An 18,597-nucleotide genomic window follows, 5' to 3' on the forward strand; every position below is an offset into this window, starting at 1 on the left:
ACATTTTCAATTTGTTTTCAACCATTATGAAGTCTTGGAGATGTGACACACTTACCACAATAGCACTCTCACAGAGTGCTCTGTGTTAATCCAAATGACAAGAATCAGATTTGTATGTAAATGATTTTCCCACAAAAAAATCCAGATAACATGCCAGGCTTCAATATTGTTTGAAAACTTCATTTTAAATTGAAAAAGTCTAGAAATTCACGTGTGTAATAATTATACTGTTTTGCTTACTGGAGCCGTAACTCGAAAATTGCCCATCTTTTGTTTTTTATTCACGGAAGCTTTTCATCAAGAACACTAGAACTACAAAGTATCTGTCGACCAAATTCACTTGATCCCATTTCCTGCAAGATTCGTGTGAGATCCTTTGAATTTGCACAAATCCATTATCCAATTTTGTGATTAAAACAATTCCGAAGCAAAAATTTACAATAAAGATTGCTAACAGCGATGACACCAAATCAGACTGAGAACTGTCAAAATGGCTAGTAGACATCAGTCAAATTGTTCACCTCTTCCTATCTACCCGTTACCTTTACGTACTAAAATTTGAAACATTTTAATGCACATTTTTTAAGTCCTCCTCTGATATAATTTGCAATAATAATCAAAATGAAGAATCTAGCATTTATATGCAAATACGAATTTAACAATTAGGTGTTATTGGAAGTTTCAAGTAAAAAAAAAGGAAGAGAAGTAAGTCTGAACATTGGATAATTTCTACCTCTTTTTAATTAAGCATTTAAATATTTACTTGTAATGAAAATTTGGTTTAATAGCATGTTATTTATTTCACTTTTTTGCCAATTTTGATCTATTATTTTATATTATTTTAAGACAACTTCAATTATTTTCTTAAGTGAAGAATTTCCTGTTCACATTAATCATATTTTTCCAATGAAAAATATATTCCTTAAATTTAGCATTGATGTATGTTTTAATGAAAATAACCATTCTGAACTTTCCTTGAAAATAATGCACCTTTCCTTTTGCCAGAATCAAAAAAAAAAAGAAAATACAAAAAACACAAATAAAATATTTCACTTTTTTCTCCGTCGTGTTTACTTTTTTATACTCCTGAAAGATACAATAGAATATAAATGAAAATATAAATAAACAGGTTTGTTTATTGTTCATCTCCAAATTAACAATTCATTTAGAGATGAACAGCGGGATGCAATTTTTTCATTATCCTGGAATCTTTCTGGTCCAGCTGGAAACTGTAGATTGGCCTCTGTGCCTGTGATGTTGACCCTTAAAAAAACTAAATTTCAGATTAAAAGAATTTGTGTAGTTTTATTCCATACAAGGGAGTCTATATCATTGACACATCGACTGCAATTTTCAATAAGAAGTTACTAATTACATATCTGCAACATTATATACTTATATTTACATATGATTTTATATAAATATGTGTTTAATAAGAGATTGAAAATTATTAGTTTTTAAAAAATTTTCAAAGTTAAAACTTCAGTTAATTTTTATAGTAACTTATTATTGAACAATGCATCTTTAACCATCACCACCAAAGGAATTGCTGCCTTTTGAATAAGATAAATAGCAGTATCTGTTCTTATTATGCTTAATCTTAATTAAAGGCTGCAATCAACTTCTGCAAAGAAGCTAAGGTGGGAGGTCTTCGCATCCAATAACCATTTGCAATTAGCAACAGTCCCGTCCACGGACTTTCAGTCGCAGAAACGAAGTTATCGAAGTATACCGTCCACGTAAATGGGTATCATAATGCTACAAAAAATAGAAAAAAGAGATATTTCAGAAACTTAAGCTCACTTGTAAGTATAAAATAATGCTTTTTGATTATTTATATTATACAATTATAATATTAAAATATTTATGTAATGTCTAGTTATGTAAAGTCTTAATAAGATTATGTTATTTTCATGGAATCTTTTAATTTAACAAAGATAATATTGGCACACAATAAAACAACATAATATATTATAAGATATACATTATCTTCCTACATTAGAACTACAAACATGCTTTTTTTTTAATTTATTAAATCATCAAACACTTATTTGCCAACCAATTATTAACCAATTATTTGCATTGATATTTAAGACCTTTAAAATTAATTATCAAAATAACACACATAAGAAAATCAAATTTCTTCATCTCAAATTCAAAACCACCATTAATCTCTACTTTATTGCTGGTTAAATTTTGTTCATATATCTATTCTTCTTGCAGATGGCTCTCCCTTTTCCTGACTATGATTTTAGCATCCTCTTATTACACCACCTACTTTGTTTCTTAAACCTTTTGGACTAATTATCATATTGTCTTCACAGGTCTAAATCATAAATAAAACGTACAATACTTACTCAGAACGGTTTAAAAAAAGATTATCCTTATTTTCTTAAACCTTTCTGAGTATGTATTGATAGTCTTATTTATTTGATGTGATATTTATACTATTCCCACATCAAATAAATAAGAATACAATATATAATCAATTGAACACCAAAATAATAATAATAAATGACGCTTTTAGCCCACAACTTTAATTTACGTAGAGTTAGAGAGATAATAAATAGGATTTTAACATTTTGGTGCGATAAGCTCTCCAAATCGTTACAATCTTATTTATTAGGCTATCTAACTATGTATATGAACAACAAAAGACAAATGTAGATGCTTGTACTATCGGAAAAGCATAATCGTCATCAAGTGTCTAAATATTTAGAATTATTTATAATCTTTTGCCCAAAGACATTAAATATTCTTTGTCATAAGTACTAGCTCACATTTATAATAAATAACACTGAAAGACAGTATTGTTTATTTAATCTGGTGTATAATTTGGCATCAGGTGGACATAAAAGTTATTTTAAAGTATAAATCCACTATGAGGATGCTAAAATATTAATAGACAGAAAGATTGACACTGCACACATTATGTAATGCAGAAAAAATAATCAATATTAATTTTAAATTATTTAAAAAAAACATCTTAAAATGACAGACGGTGCCAATGAACTGAATCGTTGGTTTAAGCTTACATTAACCATACTTATTTAAATTTTTAAACGTTCAAAATGCTTTATACTAAAACTAGGATTATATCATTTAAACACATTTACTTTAAGAGGAAAATGTAATAAATTAGAAAATACTCGGCTGCTTAGAAAACTTTCTAGTGACAAGTGATCTTCAATACAGCAGAATTTGGCGGTTAATTTTAATATAGTTCAAAACCAAATGGAAGACCGTAAGGACTTCAAGCATCAAAAATACATCCACTAAAAAGCTTTAATTAATTTTCGGTAATATTTAATGTGAAAAATTTGGACTAACATTTTCAATCTAAAGAGATGATCTTCAGTTCAAAATATTTTAATACAGTAAAGCGTAACAACTACTGGATTACATCGAGCTACTATCTGTTAAATTTAATAAGAGATGGCTCCTAACGCCTCCATCGAGTGACAAATTATTTAGTGATTAATTAAATATAATTGTGGAAAAGTAGCTTGATGTAATCCAGTAATTGTTTGGTTTATATAAATTTATCAGGTTTCATGGGTTTGTTTATGTATATTCCAATATAGAATGCAAAAACAGAACAGTGACGTTTTTGAAAACCGAAATAACATAGATCAAAAACATTAGCTCGAATTTTTCGCATTAAATATTACTGAAAATTAATTAAGGTTAGCTTTAATGTTATAATTTGGAATTTGCCGGTTACAAACGGTTTTCAGATACTTCCATATAGAACTATCTACATTCAACATGCATTTGATTTCTCATAAATTTTTGTTTTGTTGTTATTAATTTTTCATAACTTATATTTATAAACTAAACTGAAACTATAAATAATTTGCAACAGAAATTGACTAACATGAAAGATAAGAGAAAACTTACATTATGAAAAGCACCAAATTTGTCAATCAATATTAATATAGCATACATAACAATTAGTACATAAACATACTTAAAACTAAAATGTAAACAATGTAAATATAAACAATATCAGCAATATAATTTGTTTTAAGAATATTCAGAAACAGAAACTTTTCATGTGTTAACTAAAAAATTTTAAAAATTTATTACACATGAAATTTTATCAAATTTTGCAACTGAAATCCACTTTACAGGCAGTTCAATCTTTCCAATGTGGTAATTGAAAATTTAATACAGTAGTATAAACTAACATCCACGATTACATATAAAAATCTTTTTAGTATACTAAACTAAGCACTTGTGTCTTTGCGTAACACTAAGGTACCAAGTTTTCGAGTAAATTTAGTAGTAAACCATTGAGCTCGATATTACATATATACAAATTATGTGCTGATAAGTAGTTATTAGATATGTCTTTTAAAAACAAATTACTTTAACTGACGTACGAGCTTATTTGGAGAAAGAAATAAAAAATCTTTTACCAATGAAAATACTGCACTTTATGAAAACCAATTTTGTTTACACTCTGCCAGTGTACAGAGAGTCAACATCAAGGATTTATTTACAGACCCAAGAAGACCTGTTAAAAAATATTTCTGTTCCTTTCATGAAAATAAGCAGCTCTATCATACACTATATTTCTTTATGACTAAATATTTAATCTAATGAATAAAGATATAAACTAAATGACAGCAAATAATATCAGTCTATTACAAAAACAATGTAATAATTATATTCATATGAGGTGCAGTGAGAAAGTTCTGGGACTAGCGATGTGGCACTACAATACGCCCTGTGATAAACTTGTGTGTACTAGGTTGTGTAATAGACATTGTTATATAGCTTCCCAGCAAATTTTGCATCAGTATCATATGTACTTTTTGTTTCTTGCTATTCAGATTAGATCCATGTTCTTGTCTTCCAATTTGCAATTTTTATTGCTTTGAAAAATGAATTCTTTTAAGGAACAACATGCATTCGTGGAATTTTGTGTCAAACTTGGCAAGACTGTGACAGAATCATACACGGTGCTTAAAGAAACCTTCGGAGATAATGCAACGAGTAAAAGTTAATGTTTCGAGTGGTGCTCATGTTTCGAAACTAGACAAATATCTATTAATGATGATGATGATGAAGGTGCCGGTCACCCATCGACAAGCACAAATAATGAAAATATTTAAAAAGTGAGAGAAGAAATTTACAAAAACTGATGTCAAACAATTGATGATATTGCAAATGCTGTTGGAATCTCCACAGATCAGTTCATCACATCGACAGTTTGAACACGAGGAACATTGCTGCCAAATTCATTCCTCAACTTTTGACTAACAAACAAAAACAAATGCACCTGATCACTTGTCAAGACCTTAAAGAAAGCTTGCAAAATGGCCAAAACATACAAAAAAAAAATTATTACAGGAGAAATAACATGGATTTTTCGCTACGACCATGAGACCAAACAACAATTAACTCAGTGGAGAAGTCGCGGCTCATCCAGAACGAAGAAAGCACACCGAGTGACGTACTGTACGATCTCAAGAGCCTGTTTGCAATGTTTTTTTTTCAATAGCAAGGAAATTATTCTTTGAGAATTTGTTCCACAAGGTCAACTTCAAATCAAAAGTTTTATATGGATGTTTTCAGGTACCTGCATGAAAATGTTAGACGAAAAAAACCAGAACTTTGGAAAGCTCAAAACTAGTTGTTGTATCATGACATCACCACCACTCACACAGCTCTCTCTATTTCAATGTTTATCACTAAAAATAAAATGGCCACCTTTTGACTGCACCTCATACACAATTCTTTAAAATGGATCATTTCAAAATAATAAATATAGGCAAAATACTATTTATATGGAAATATGTAATCAGTAGCGTGAAAATGCAAGAAGAAAATAAACAAGTTTTAGGTGCTTTCTTTCCAAATTTTAAAACATGCAACCACTGTTTCAATAACCTTGGATCTTTTGAAAGATAATGCAATAAAATGTTCACAGTGATCATATAATCTGTAAAAATAGTGTTTGTTCTTAAACTAGAATATATTGCAGTTTAACAATTGCATAGAATAAATCAATTATTTCAAGTTATTGAAAAATATGCATCAAATGAATGAAATGCAAAGCATATAATAGCAATACTTTGCAGCTCCAGTGTTATATTTAGTAGTTTGCTGAAATGATACTATAATGCAAACCATTCATTTTTAATTGCATGCAACATGTGTGGTATGAAACAAAGTATTCTCTAAATAATGCTAGCAAGAAGTTTTTACAAATTTGCTAATAATCTCTCTTTGTAGCATAACTGAAAATGCCAATATACACAGTGGCAAAGAGATTATAGAAAAGTAAATGTTTTGTAAATCTAGTAAATGAAGAATAGTTTACATATTGGATATAACTAAGCTTACACAGAAAAAAATCACCACCATACACAATTACTAGGAGAAATGTTATGATCTAAGTGAAAATCTAGACATAATTATAAGCAATTCAAAATAAAAAAGAGAAAATGTTATGTATTTTCAAAAATTTTAACTGAACATAAGCAGAAAACATTTTCAGTATTAAATTAATGATAACATGTTATTTACTTAAGCAAAACTTTAACACATAAATCAGTAATACATATGTGAGCTAACAGAGATATTATGGTGAAAATTAAGTACAAAATTGCTTTATAGAATGTATTTCATAGGAACCTCCTGTTAATTATAATTATCCACTTGATGTGTTACATAAATATGAATTACACTACACATTTAAAGCAATTATAATTAACTCGAAAAAGGTGTAAAGTGTAAATGACAACCGAACAATTAAAATCGAATAAAAACCTGTATTTGGATTATTAATACTTAGAAAGTATGAAAATTTCAATAAATAATAGATAATAACCTAACACAATAATTTCAAATAATAACAACCTAAATACTGCAATTGCAGTTAGCAAATCTAGGAGATTCACTAGTATTTAAATTAATTCTATTCTTTATTGAAAGCTTTACGGTATGATTTCTAAGTATTCTGGCAACCATTTTATGATGCCACCTTCTCCCAATCTACTCCCAGCTTCAAAGAATATAGTACACCATATGATTATTCTATTAGTCAATGATGGTGCACAGAAGCACTGTACATGTACATCAACTTTATTTGATTTTTGGATTTTATTGTTATTTTAGCAATTTTATCATTATTATTTTTATGCATTATTCCAAGTTTAAAACCCAAAATTTAAGATTACTTGTAAAATTGTTAAAATTTACTTTAATGTTATTATCACTATTATGAAACCTTTCCTTTTTTAAAAAGTATTTTATAAAATTATTATTTTATTCTAAATTATACAGGTTTCTGTTTAATTTTAATTGTTCTGTTGTCACCCCATAATTTACTCAATTTTCCTGGTAATTATAATTAATTTAAATGTACAGTGATACCTTGGTTTCCGTCAATAATCCATCCGAAAACAATTGGCAAAATCTAAAACCGATGAAAACCGAGGCAATTATTCCCATATGAAACGATGTAAATCCAGTTAATTTGTTCTAGACACTCCAAAATATAAAACAAAAACACATTTTACAGAGAATAAATATAGTGTTTAATCTAAAAACAATAAGAAATCAAAAGAAAATGAATATAAAAGATTAATGTAAAGAATAAATGAATATTTAACATGGCATTCAAAGAGTTGCTGGCTCTGGAAACTTTCTTCAGTCCCACGATGGAGAAAAGGGAAGGAAAGCAATGGAATTGTTTGACTAGACGCATGGCGTAATGCTCACACAAGAAACAATGCCACAACAAGCAGGAAATCACATGGGTCACCCTTTATTTATGCAAAATTAACAACAAGGTCACATGGGCACACTGACGAAATCTAAGGTATTACAATTAGAATCAATTAATTATAAACAATAATCATTTCATAGCATAATCTTATTTACCAAATCTGTAAAGGAAAGGACTGATAAAGGGCAAAAATGTCAAAATGCATTTACATTCCATTAATTAATAAAGCATATTTTAACCAGTTACCCGGAAGTTCCTGTGTTATAAGTTATTTAAAGAAATTTTGTGCTTAATTTCAGCAATTTCAAATAGAACAAGAAGCAACCATACAACCAGAAATCTTATAATTGTTATAGTTATATGCAAAATGTATAAAGAAAAAGGTTAAGCCATGTGCTGATATTCTACATTTACTATCTGAAAATTTAAACTAAATTAATTGAAGTACAGTATAACCCTAATTATCTATTTAAAGTAATGTGGACCAACACACCTCAGATCAAATTAGTGTTTCTGACTAAAAATTAAATATAAAATATTACATAGTATCTCTTTTAAGTCTCTTTTTACACCTCAGTAAATTTAATTATGTACAAGAAAAACAATTTTTACATTTATTATACAACTAATACATACAATAGTTTTAAGAATAAAAATACTGTATATATTACTGTTGTTACATTTTAAAATGAATTGCTTGTCTCACGTTGAAATTAAATGATAAAAATTAACAAAAAAAAATCATTTTGGTATACATGTTATTGTTTTAAACTTTATTTTATGAATTACAGTATGAGAATGGTAGAGTATTTACTTATGGGTTCATCTTGGATAACGAAGACCCTCGATTAACTGTAGCTCAGACAATTCGGGTTCTACTGTGTTTTTAACTTCATTAAACAATATATACTAATTTTTGATGATGATGATGATGATGTATCTTATGTTTTCTAATGTATATAAGGCATGTACTACAGCCAGAGTTAATTTTCAATAGCTAGTGTATTATAATCATAAATTCAATATAATAAATGTTACTCATTATTACAATAAATTTTCTTTTAATTGAGTACTCTTTAATAATTTCATAATCTTATATAATCACAGGATTTTAACTAAACATTTAAAAATATTCCTAAAAGTTACTTTTTGATCATTTATTTTCACTAGAATTTCTCAGAAATTCCCAAAACTACAACATTTATACCAGGACTAAATGATATTTTAATATATTTATTCAACAAATCAAATGGAAGTTTCATGATAAATTTTAAGATGACACAAAATAAAAATTTATGCAAAAAAGTAAACAAAAAGTAATATTTTGCTGATTACATATAAGAAAACACACACAAAAATTAGGCCAAAGATAAATAATTGCATTAATGAACTGAAATAAATGGGGGACAAGTATAAATATGTACTATTTGTGGGTTTGGTTGTACCTGTTCATAGACGAATTAAACATACAGTATTATTATATTGTATTATATTCACAAAAAACAAAAATCAATATATAAAATAACAAAGAACATTATTAGCTGTCATTAAATAGATTTTATTATTCTGTAATCAAATTTTAATCATTTATCTATGATACAAAACTCATTTTATACAAATCAAAATATATAATAAATACAAGTTTTCTGTTTCAGATTTGTAAATTTTAAATCTTGGGTCTAAAGCAGTTTTTCACAAAACTTGAAATGAGTAAACTGAAGTTAGTCGGTAATTCTGAGGTCAAGAAGTCGGATATGCCTATAATACACACAGTTTTCCTTACAGCAACTTCTACCAAAATATTGATTTAGCTAATGTATTTATCCACCAATTGTTTGTTCACATTTTTCATCATAAACTAATCATCAAGTAATATCTTTAAATGTAATTATGATTTTAAGTTTTTATTAAAATGTCGAAATTTCTTATTTGATAAAAAATGAAGACTTATAGAATGGCTCCCGGATATAATGCGCATGTCGGTTGGAAAACAACACCTGCGTTATACCGAGCGGCGCGGTGTAACGCGGTTCACTTCTTTACTTTAGCAACAATGTCAAGCTTTTCTTTTACTCGTCATTCATACAATAATTAAACACTATTCAAAATACATGCAGGAACTCAATACATAAACAATTACTCAATACGCAGTAACAATAAAATGCGCTACTCACTAACGCTGCACAGACCTGTATAAACGTGTTTGAGTTTATCGTGTCGCGAACATCACCCATGCTATAACCGAGTGCGTGGTATAGCGAGGAGTGCTGTAACGAAGGTCCACTGTATTACACATTATTTCATACGTCCTGGCCAGTCAATGCATGACATTTGGGACTCTGAAAGTTTTATAAAGTTCAAGAACCCTGTTTTGGTAATGCAAGAGGACCTTGTCACAGATTCTTCAAACTGTTTCATTTATGAAGTAAATACTATGCACACTAGTCTTTGCTACTGTTCATTTTTATATCCTAGACAAGAACCATGAAACAAGCTATACTTTCTTGCTCTAATGTACAGATTACATAACATTAATTCAACTAATTACAGAAACAAAAATTTCTTGCTTTATTATACATAAATCCAAGTCAAACTGGCTTTCCCAAAGCAAAATAGCAGACCCTTATAAAAAACACTATAAACAAACAATCATAGCACTACTTACTAACTCTGCACCATTTCGGCTGTATCAAGCTTGTTTCCATTCTGGTGTATCACATAGGATGGTGGACAAGTACAAAAATGTGTCACACGACCCCACTTTGATGTCACTTGATAACGACCTCAAAATGTCACTTCCTCAGTCATGACATCTTTGACGTATTTCCCAAGACTTTTTTGGACTCCAAACGGACAGTGGACCACAGTTCATAAACATTGCATTTGTTACGTTTACAGTAATACTGTAACATTCTACAACAAAACCCACTGACTTAAGATTTCATAACAATGATTTATTTTTCAGAATTAATTCTATAAAAGTCAAACTAATTGTGTAGCAGCCTTAAAACTTTTCTAGAATTTTAAGAATAGGAAGTATTAAATTTTTTATATAATACATGTTTTTCTCTAATGGATCTATTCTTTCACATTTTAGTTTTGTATTATTTAATAACAATATAGCATATATTCTTTTAATTTTTTCTAAAACTAAATAGCTTATCAAAACATGACTAAATGAGAAGGTCTTATCACATCAAAATGAGACAGAAAATAAATTAAGTTAATCAAACAAAACTTTTACTACTTTTCTTTTAATTAAAATTTTTGAATCAGTACACAAATAACACAATGTTTAACTTACAAGAGTCTGTAATGCAATTCTGTTATACCTGTATAGGTTCATTTTATCCATTACAAACTTCATTTCTCATGCTTTATCTTACTAATAAGTGAATTTCTCTGTGATGTTATTTGGTGGATTTTATATTATATTATTGGATTTACATATTTTATATTATGCCAAAATTAATTGCATATTATTTAATGATAAATCTGGGACAATGCGTTAACACCTTTTCATTATTTTAACTAATCACAAACAATTTTAACAGATTACAGACAGATACTAATGATTCATTAAAAAACAATTAAAAACAAAGTTTGAGAGCTGACAAACAGCAAAGTCTTTATACTATAGGTAACCCCCGTATAACATGGGAGTTATATTCCAAAACATTGTTGTGTTATGCGAATCAGTGTTACACGAAACAAAGAACTACCGTAGTACAAAAAGGGGAGTTAGGTTCCAAAAATTAAAAAACATGCTATTATATTTTCATAATTAAGATAAATATCTTTATTATAATTTTCTTAATAAGTGATACATATTAATAAAAATTAAACAATGTTTTCATCGTCATCATTAAGTACTATTAACCGAAAATTTTTAATCTACGTAGCCAAAAAAGAGAGACAATTAAAGTCTTAAAGTATACTTGTAAAGGTATGGATTGTCCCTATGGTCGGAGGCGCGGTTCAATGCCTAAGAACCGGTGACGAAATAAAGCAAGTACGGAATAAGGGAAAAACATCTGGCAACACAAAACGAGAAGCGTCCAGATCTGGCGACACAAACAAGTTTCGAGAAGGACCACATACGGTATGTAAATTTTCTTTTTCCATCTTCTGATGTATCGTCAGAAGACGGAAAAAGAAAATTTACATACCGTACTTAAGTACTAATAGTTTACAAAAATTATGCAGGAAAATCTGATAGTACGTAAGCACCTGAATAAAAAATGTCAAATGAGGTAACTTTTGCACTTAAAAGCTTTATCATGTTTATTGAACTGTTGTACGAGGATTTCCCTAATTTCAAATTAGATAAAGTTTGTTTTTAATGGTTTTTATTATATTTCATGTTGTACAAGGGTTTTACCCAATTCTCGAACCGTGTTAGAGTGAATCCATGCTATAGAAGTGCCATGTTATATGGGGTTACCTGTATGCATATATCTTCAGTTCAAATTTTAAAATAAAACGTATATTTGTAAATGAAACAAATAAGTCATCAAATTACTTTAAAATATTTATCAAATGTTTATAATCTTACATGAATATAGATTTCTCATCTAAGACAAATCTGTTATTTGTTCTATTTTTTTGCACAGTTAATTGTAAAGATTAATTGTCATTATCAAATCTTAAGTCAGCGAATTTTGTTGTAAAAAAGTTACGGTATTACTAGAAACATAACAAATACAATGTTTATCAAATTGTGGTCTGCAGTCTCTTCAAAGTTGGAAAACTTCTCAAAAAATACATCAGAGATGTCGCATGGCTGAGCGAGTGACATTTCAAAATAGTCACGTGTCGTAGTGACTGCAAGCAAGGTCACACGACACATTGCATACATCCACCATCAAATTTTCACTCCCACGACAAAAACAAGCTTAAGCAATAGCGGCCAAAAAGGTGCAGAGTCGGTAAGTAGTCCTACGACTTTTTTGTTTATAGTGTTTTTTAAACAAGTGGCCACTCAAATACTCTGCGATTTCGGACACGTGTAGCATGTATGTCTGTATTGTAAATAAAATTGTGAGAAAAAACATTGGTATATGGCTTATAAACATTATTATTCCTTAAAAAATAGCAAAAAGCCAAGAGTAGAAACTGTTCTTAACAATAAACCTTTGTATTGTATTATCAATTTATCATTACATTGACTCTTACCACCTTTTAATTTTATAAACGTGACAATGTTATTGTCATAATAAAAAATAGATAAAATCTCCAAATACAATTAACTGACCTTTGACACACGTGCCCTATTCGTTTCAATTACGCTTCCATTGTTCTCTTTATCACTTAGTTCCGTCATCGTGGGTCCAAAATGCTCTTCAATCCTTCTATTTGTTAACTGAATGTTTCTAGTAGGATTACTTTCGATATTCTTTGTTAAATTTAAGTTAGTCATTTCTTCTTACACTTCGAAAATCGCCATACAAAATAGTAAAAATCACGTTGTAGCTCTATTACGACATTAAAACAATTTAAAAGTTAAAATAGCCATATTAAAATAATAAAAAAGGTGTTAATTTTCATTATAGTAGTAAATATACGTCAAAAAAATCAAAATACTTACTGACAACCCATTCAAATTCACGCCTCGACTACCGTAATGAAATCGTATGAAACACGTGATAATAATTTAAGTGTTGCCATAACTTTCAAACAATTGACAAATTAAAAATTTTGTAAATATTTAACATAAAATTGAATTAATAATTATTATTAATATCAAATTTTGTTTAAATATTTACAGTATATAATAAAATAATATAATAAACTTATAATGAACTATTACCCGCGACTTCGCCCGCGCGGAATTTGCAAGAAAACGCCATTTACCCCCGTATTCACCAACGCGAGTTAAACAGAGAGTTGACGAACTCCAGTTTAGATATAACTCGAAGTCTGATTACGAGCTACTCTTCTTTCGTATTCAGATAAAAATATAATTCTAGAGTTTCGCTACTCTGAAGTTAATGTTTTAAAACAGTCCTGCGTTCGAGATTAAACAAGCGTAAGCGGAGTCTTGATTGGTTGAAAGAAAACACGTGTAGAAAATGGCGGAGAGTCAAAATTGATAACAGTGCACGCCGTAATTTTACAAATTTTGAAAAAGAAATTCTACTCGAATTAGTCGAGAAGTATAAATCTATAACTGAAAACAAAAACAAACGCGGTTTCTTCGAAACAGAAGACAGGGAAGTACTGGGAAGAGAACACGTGTACTGGGAGAGGGGACACGTGGGAAGTACTAACCAAAACCGTAATATATTTTAATAGCAGAGATAGCTACAACTTCAGTAGTACCGTATTTTACGGACTTATAAGACGCACCTTAATTTTTAAGCAATTTTTTGAAAAACCATACCTATAAGACGCTATGAACTATAAGACGCACCTGAATTTTGGAGGAAATTTTTCGAAGAAAAAAGTGCGTCTTATAGTCCGTAAATACGGCAAATGCTCAAGATATGGGCCTATTTGATGTATCTGTATCTGAAGTAAGTCAATGGGCACTTGTGCTGTTTAGGGGGTAGGGCTGTTTGAGAGGTTTTCTTCCATAAAATTAATCAATCTACACTAATTTCACTCGAATATTGCCAAAACACGTATAATTTGTTGGAAATGATCGATATAAAATATGCTACGAACAAAAAATTGTCGGAATACTTATCGAATGTTACCCCGTTCGAAGACGCCATTGCTTAAGTTTATTTTCGTCGCGGAGCGTCCACATCGGACGGGACGGGAATTTAAAAAAATTAAAAGTGAAAACAATCGCATACCTAAATTTAATATTAGAGTCAAAACGCATAAAAATCCAGTTAAGTACAAATCTTTAATTAAATGTTAGAAATTATGTATATTACAATTTTTAAAAATTAAGCTTAATACGCTAGAAATTTCGGATTATAGTTTAAAAAATGTTGATTTATTATTAAATAGATTAAAAAACAATAATATTATAATTAATAAATATACCAAATTGTTATATTTAGATATTAAAATTATGTACCCTAGTATAACAAACAATAACATTGAAAATTCCTTACAGAAAATCACAGCACCCAATTGGATTATTAAATTATGTTTGGTAGTAATGGAAAACAATTTCTTCAAATATGGTGATAACTTTTATAGTCAAACTGAAGGGATACCAATGGGAACATGCATAGGTCCAAGACTTGCAGAAATCGTTATGATAGACATTGATAGAAAAATTAAAGATATAAAAGGAATAATATTTTATAATAGGTATGTAATGATTGTATTATTTTATTTGATAGCAGAAAAACTAATGAGGATGAAATTTAAAACAAGCTAATTCAATAGAAACAGACATACAATTTGAAGCAAAAAAAGAATGTAATAATAGTTTAAATTATTTAGATATAACCATCAATAGAACTGAGAATAAATTAGAATTAAAAAAATTTAGAAAGCCGATGCAAATACCAAAAGTATTAAATTATAAAACTAACGTTCCACAGAATATGAAATTTAACATTTTTAAAATGTACATAGATAAAATTAAAAACAGAACGAGTAAATTAGAAAATCAAGAGACAGAAATAGAACACGTAATAAAAATGTTCCTACTAAATAGTTACCCCAAAAAATCTTGGAAAAATGGTTAAATTGGATTAATAGTAATAATAATAAAAATAGAATTTTTGATAAAGATAAAAAATGCGTTAAGTTGATGTATGTACCTAAATTATTTGAAAGAGTACAAAATATACTAAAAGGGAAAGTGAATTTGATCCCGGAATAAAACAATTTATTTAAAAAACATTTATATCACAGGTCTGATAAAAAATTAGGGTTAATGTTACCTATGGTAGCGAACTCGGCGACGGAAAAATTCTAGACTGCGATGGGGAAATTTTTTTTCTCTACATTAAATATGGCGACGGGAATTTGTCCGGATTTCGTTATCGATTAATGAAATCCATAGAGGGCGCTTTGAGCCGTAGAATCGCGATTGATCGGAAGTATGCAAATTTTTTTCCCGAGAGTGGAGTAGACGTGTTGTCGTGCGAAAAGATTTTCTTGACTTTTTGTGACTTTTGGAATTTTTCTATTATAAGGTAATTAAAAATAATTTTAATTTTCATTGTGAATTTAAGCGATTGGAATATATTTATTGACAAATTTGCTAAGCGTATTCTGCAATTTTTGGACTAGATATTTCACAAGTTTGTCATGTCGAGTTGCGATTTAGAGTCGGACGAATTTTGGAGTGTACTGGGCGACGTTTTTATCATTTAATAGAAGCAGAGTCTTCCGAATAAGGATTATACGAAAGAATTGATGGCGGACCGAAATTTGCTGTAAAACTGGGCCTCCAACACACCGAGGAAGTTTGCCAGAAATGTGGCCAAACATGCAAATTGAATTATCGCAGCGACCGGAAATCATGCGTGATGCGTTGCCGAAAATGCTGACGGAATAATTCGGCTTATTGAAGGAATGTTCAAAGGGAAATGTGGCAATGTCATGGGCGAATCTCTTGACATTCATACAGCACTATCTTGGTTTAGAGTGCACGACGAGTATTTCGGCAGTTTTCTCGGGTGTTTCTAAAAAAGGCAGGCATACACTGATCGAATACATCCCGGTCACGGAAAAATACTAGTTGCAAAGAACCAGAGACTATTCCGGCTGCTCCTGCACCTAATGTCAGCAAGAAAGACAAAAAAGCAAAAGAAAACACAACACAAAGGTGAAAAAAAAGAGAGAAAAGTGTTAAAACGAAAGGGGGGAAAAAAAGCCTCGTCACGTACCGGAGAGGACAAGATTCTAGGTCCGAATGACGCGGGGGGACGGGGGGCAAACTGTCGACCCCCTGGGGAGCAAAAAAGTCAAAGGAACCATACCTGTATATGTGCGCGTTCGCGAGATATAGCCCTCGAAAGTTGGGCCGACGTCACGCGAGTTCGCGGGCAAAAAAGCCGGGTCCCGTGACCCAATATATTTTTTTTCGATTTTTCCGCCTCTCAGTGTTTAAAAAAGCGTGCCCCCCCTTTCCTAGCCCCCGCGCGCCGCCTCCCCCCTCCTGTCCGAGCCGCCGCCGCCGTCTCCCCTTCGCACGCGGCCCGCGGGCCAAGTCTCCCGCCCGCAGCCGTCCGGAGTCGCCATCTGTTGCCTGTAAATACAAGTATCTATTATTATTACACCTCTTACCTGAGCGGGGATTTCGAACCCCCCGTCCTGGCAGGCGCCACTCCACTCCCGTACGCGCCCGCCCGTCAAGTCGCTCTGCCAGAATCTATCCGGAACTCATATTTCAGGCATGCGAGGCCGAGGAACGCACTGCGCATGACTGGCCGTCCACGAGTCCCCCACCTCCGCCAGAGATGCAGCGCGCCCCACCACGCGGCCCACCTCGGCCGCGAAAGTTGAAGCAAGCCCCTCGCGCGGCCAATAGGGTCACGTGACCGCGGCACGGCCTACCGAAGTGTTATAAGCCCGTACGCCGCCTTCGGGCATTTTCGGCCGGTGTTTGTCACCTCAATAGTCGGGAGTGCAATTCAGTAAATGTTCAATAGTTGTGACATTCGAGGCTACGGAAGAAGTAATGGTACGTGTTGACAACTTTCAAAATCCGAAACTACGTAATTTACTTTACTTCTCCCAATACTAAAGTCTTTTGATAACGTACAAACTCGAGTGTGGATTAAGTGAACGAATCGGACAATCGTCGCGAAACGATTCCGAATGAGACGAACAGGGGGCTCCCGCAAGTTGTGTATCATTTCGGTATTTCCCTAAAGTTTTCTGAATAATATCACAATAATTTGGAGCAAGTTCTGCACCTGTGAGGTAACAACAGCATCATTCAGTGACAGAGCAGACTGTTTTAGATGATGCTGGGAAACTCGGTTAATGTTACCTATGGTAGCAAACATGGCGGTTCATCTCTGAAACAGTGGGGATGCACGTTCTAACCTATTCTAATAAATTACCCCTATGTAATAATTTGGTTGGCAATAATTGTGGTAATTTATTAGAATAGGCTAGGTTAGAACGTGCGTCCCCCACGGTTTTCAGAGACGAGCCGCCATATTCGCTACCATAGGTAACATTAACCGGAAACTCGTTCCGCGATATCATAAAAGCCATGGTCGAGTGATGTGAATCGCTTTCCTCTTTACATAAACTCTTCAGTATAACCGATCTCAGCGTAAGGAAACCTTCTACCGTTTAAGTCACGATAATCCTTACGTAATTGTCCAACGGTTATGTTCGAGGGACAGGAAATCGACAGCGAATGGCACGATTTGTTTCGTTTCTAGTAAAAGATTGTCGATTCCGCTCATTTTCGATCTTGTATTTCGTAAACCATCAATTATCGTGTCACCATCCCGTAATCTCTACATAAAAACTTTTCCTCGTGTGAAGACTGCAAACAGCAATGGTTTTCAAAAATCAAATGTCCAGAATGAGATGATAACACTTGTTGGAGCTGCTTTTAATCTCATACTTGGTATTGGCTCGTGACAACTGTCTAAGCGATTTACTTTTACTTTCTCCACATATGTTATCAAAAGACTTAGTTACTTTTAAAAGAAATATATATATTTCTAAAAGACTTTGTTACTTCTTTGAAGAAGTAAAGTAAATGATATTGTTTCGGAATTTTTAAATTGTCAATTTGTGTAATGGTTCGCCGAAATGGGGGGGGAGTTTTATTCCCAACCGTCGGGATGGCTAAGGGCTATTCGCATGTGGGTGGCGGTTTTGAGGAGGCAGAAAAACAAGCGTTTCACATAGAAACCGTTTATTTTAGTCGAAAATGCTTACATAAATTTAGCAATGGTCCTTGAGTTCAGAGCTTT

At 31.3% G+C, this 18,597-nt stretch overlaps 1 protein-coding gene and 1 long non-coding RNA gene across 2 annotated transcripts in view; one reads left to right on the forward strand and one right to left on the reverse strand.

Moving 5' to 3' along the window:
* The window catches only part of LOC136968108 (uncharacterized), a 79,562-nt gene that overhangs the window by 37,369 nt on the left and 23,596 nt on the right, over positions 1-18,597 (forward strand). The gene's annotated exons all lie outside the window — the stretch shown is intronic.
* Positions 1,439-13,375, reverse strand: LOC136968107 (uncharacterized). Its single transcript, XR_010879602.1, has 3 exons — positions 13,329-13,375; positions 12,996-13,215; positions 1,439-1,758 (listed from the first exon to the last, which is right to left on the reverse strand). It is a non-coding gene; the product is annotated as an uncharacterized lncRNA (long non-coding RNA).

This window comes from Centruroides vittatus, unplaced genomic scaffold (assembly GCF_030686945.1).
Source record: "Centruroides vittatus isolate TY-2023 unplaced genomic scaffold, ASM3068694v2 contig_1392, whole genome shotgun sequence".
Classification (NCBI taxonomy): Eukaryota; Metazoa; Arthropoda; class Arachnida; order Scorpiones; family Buthidae; genus Centruroides; species Centruroides vittatus.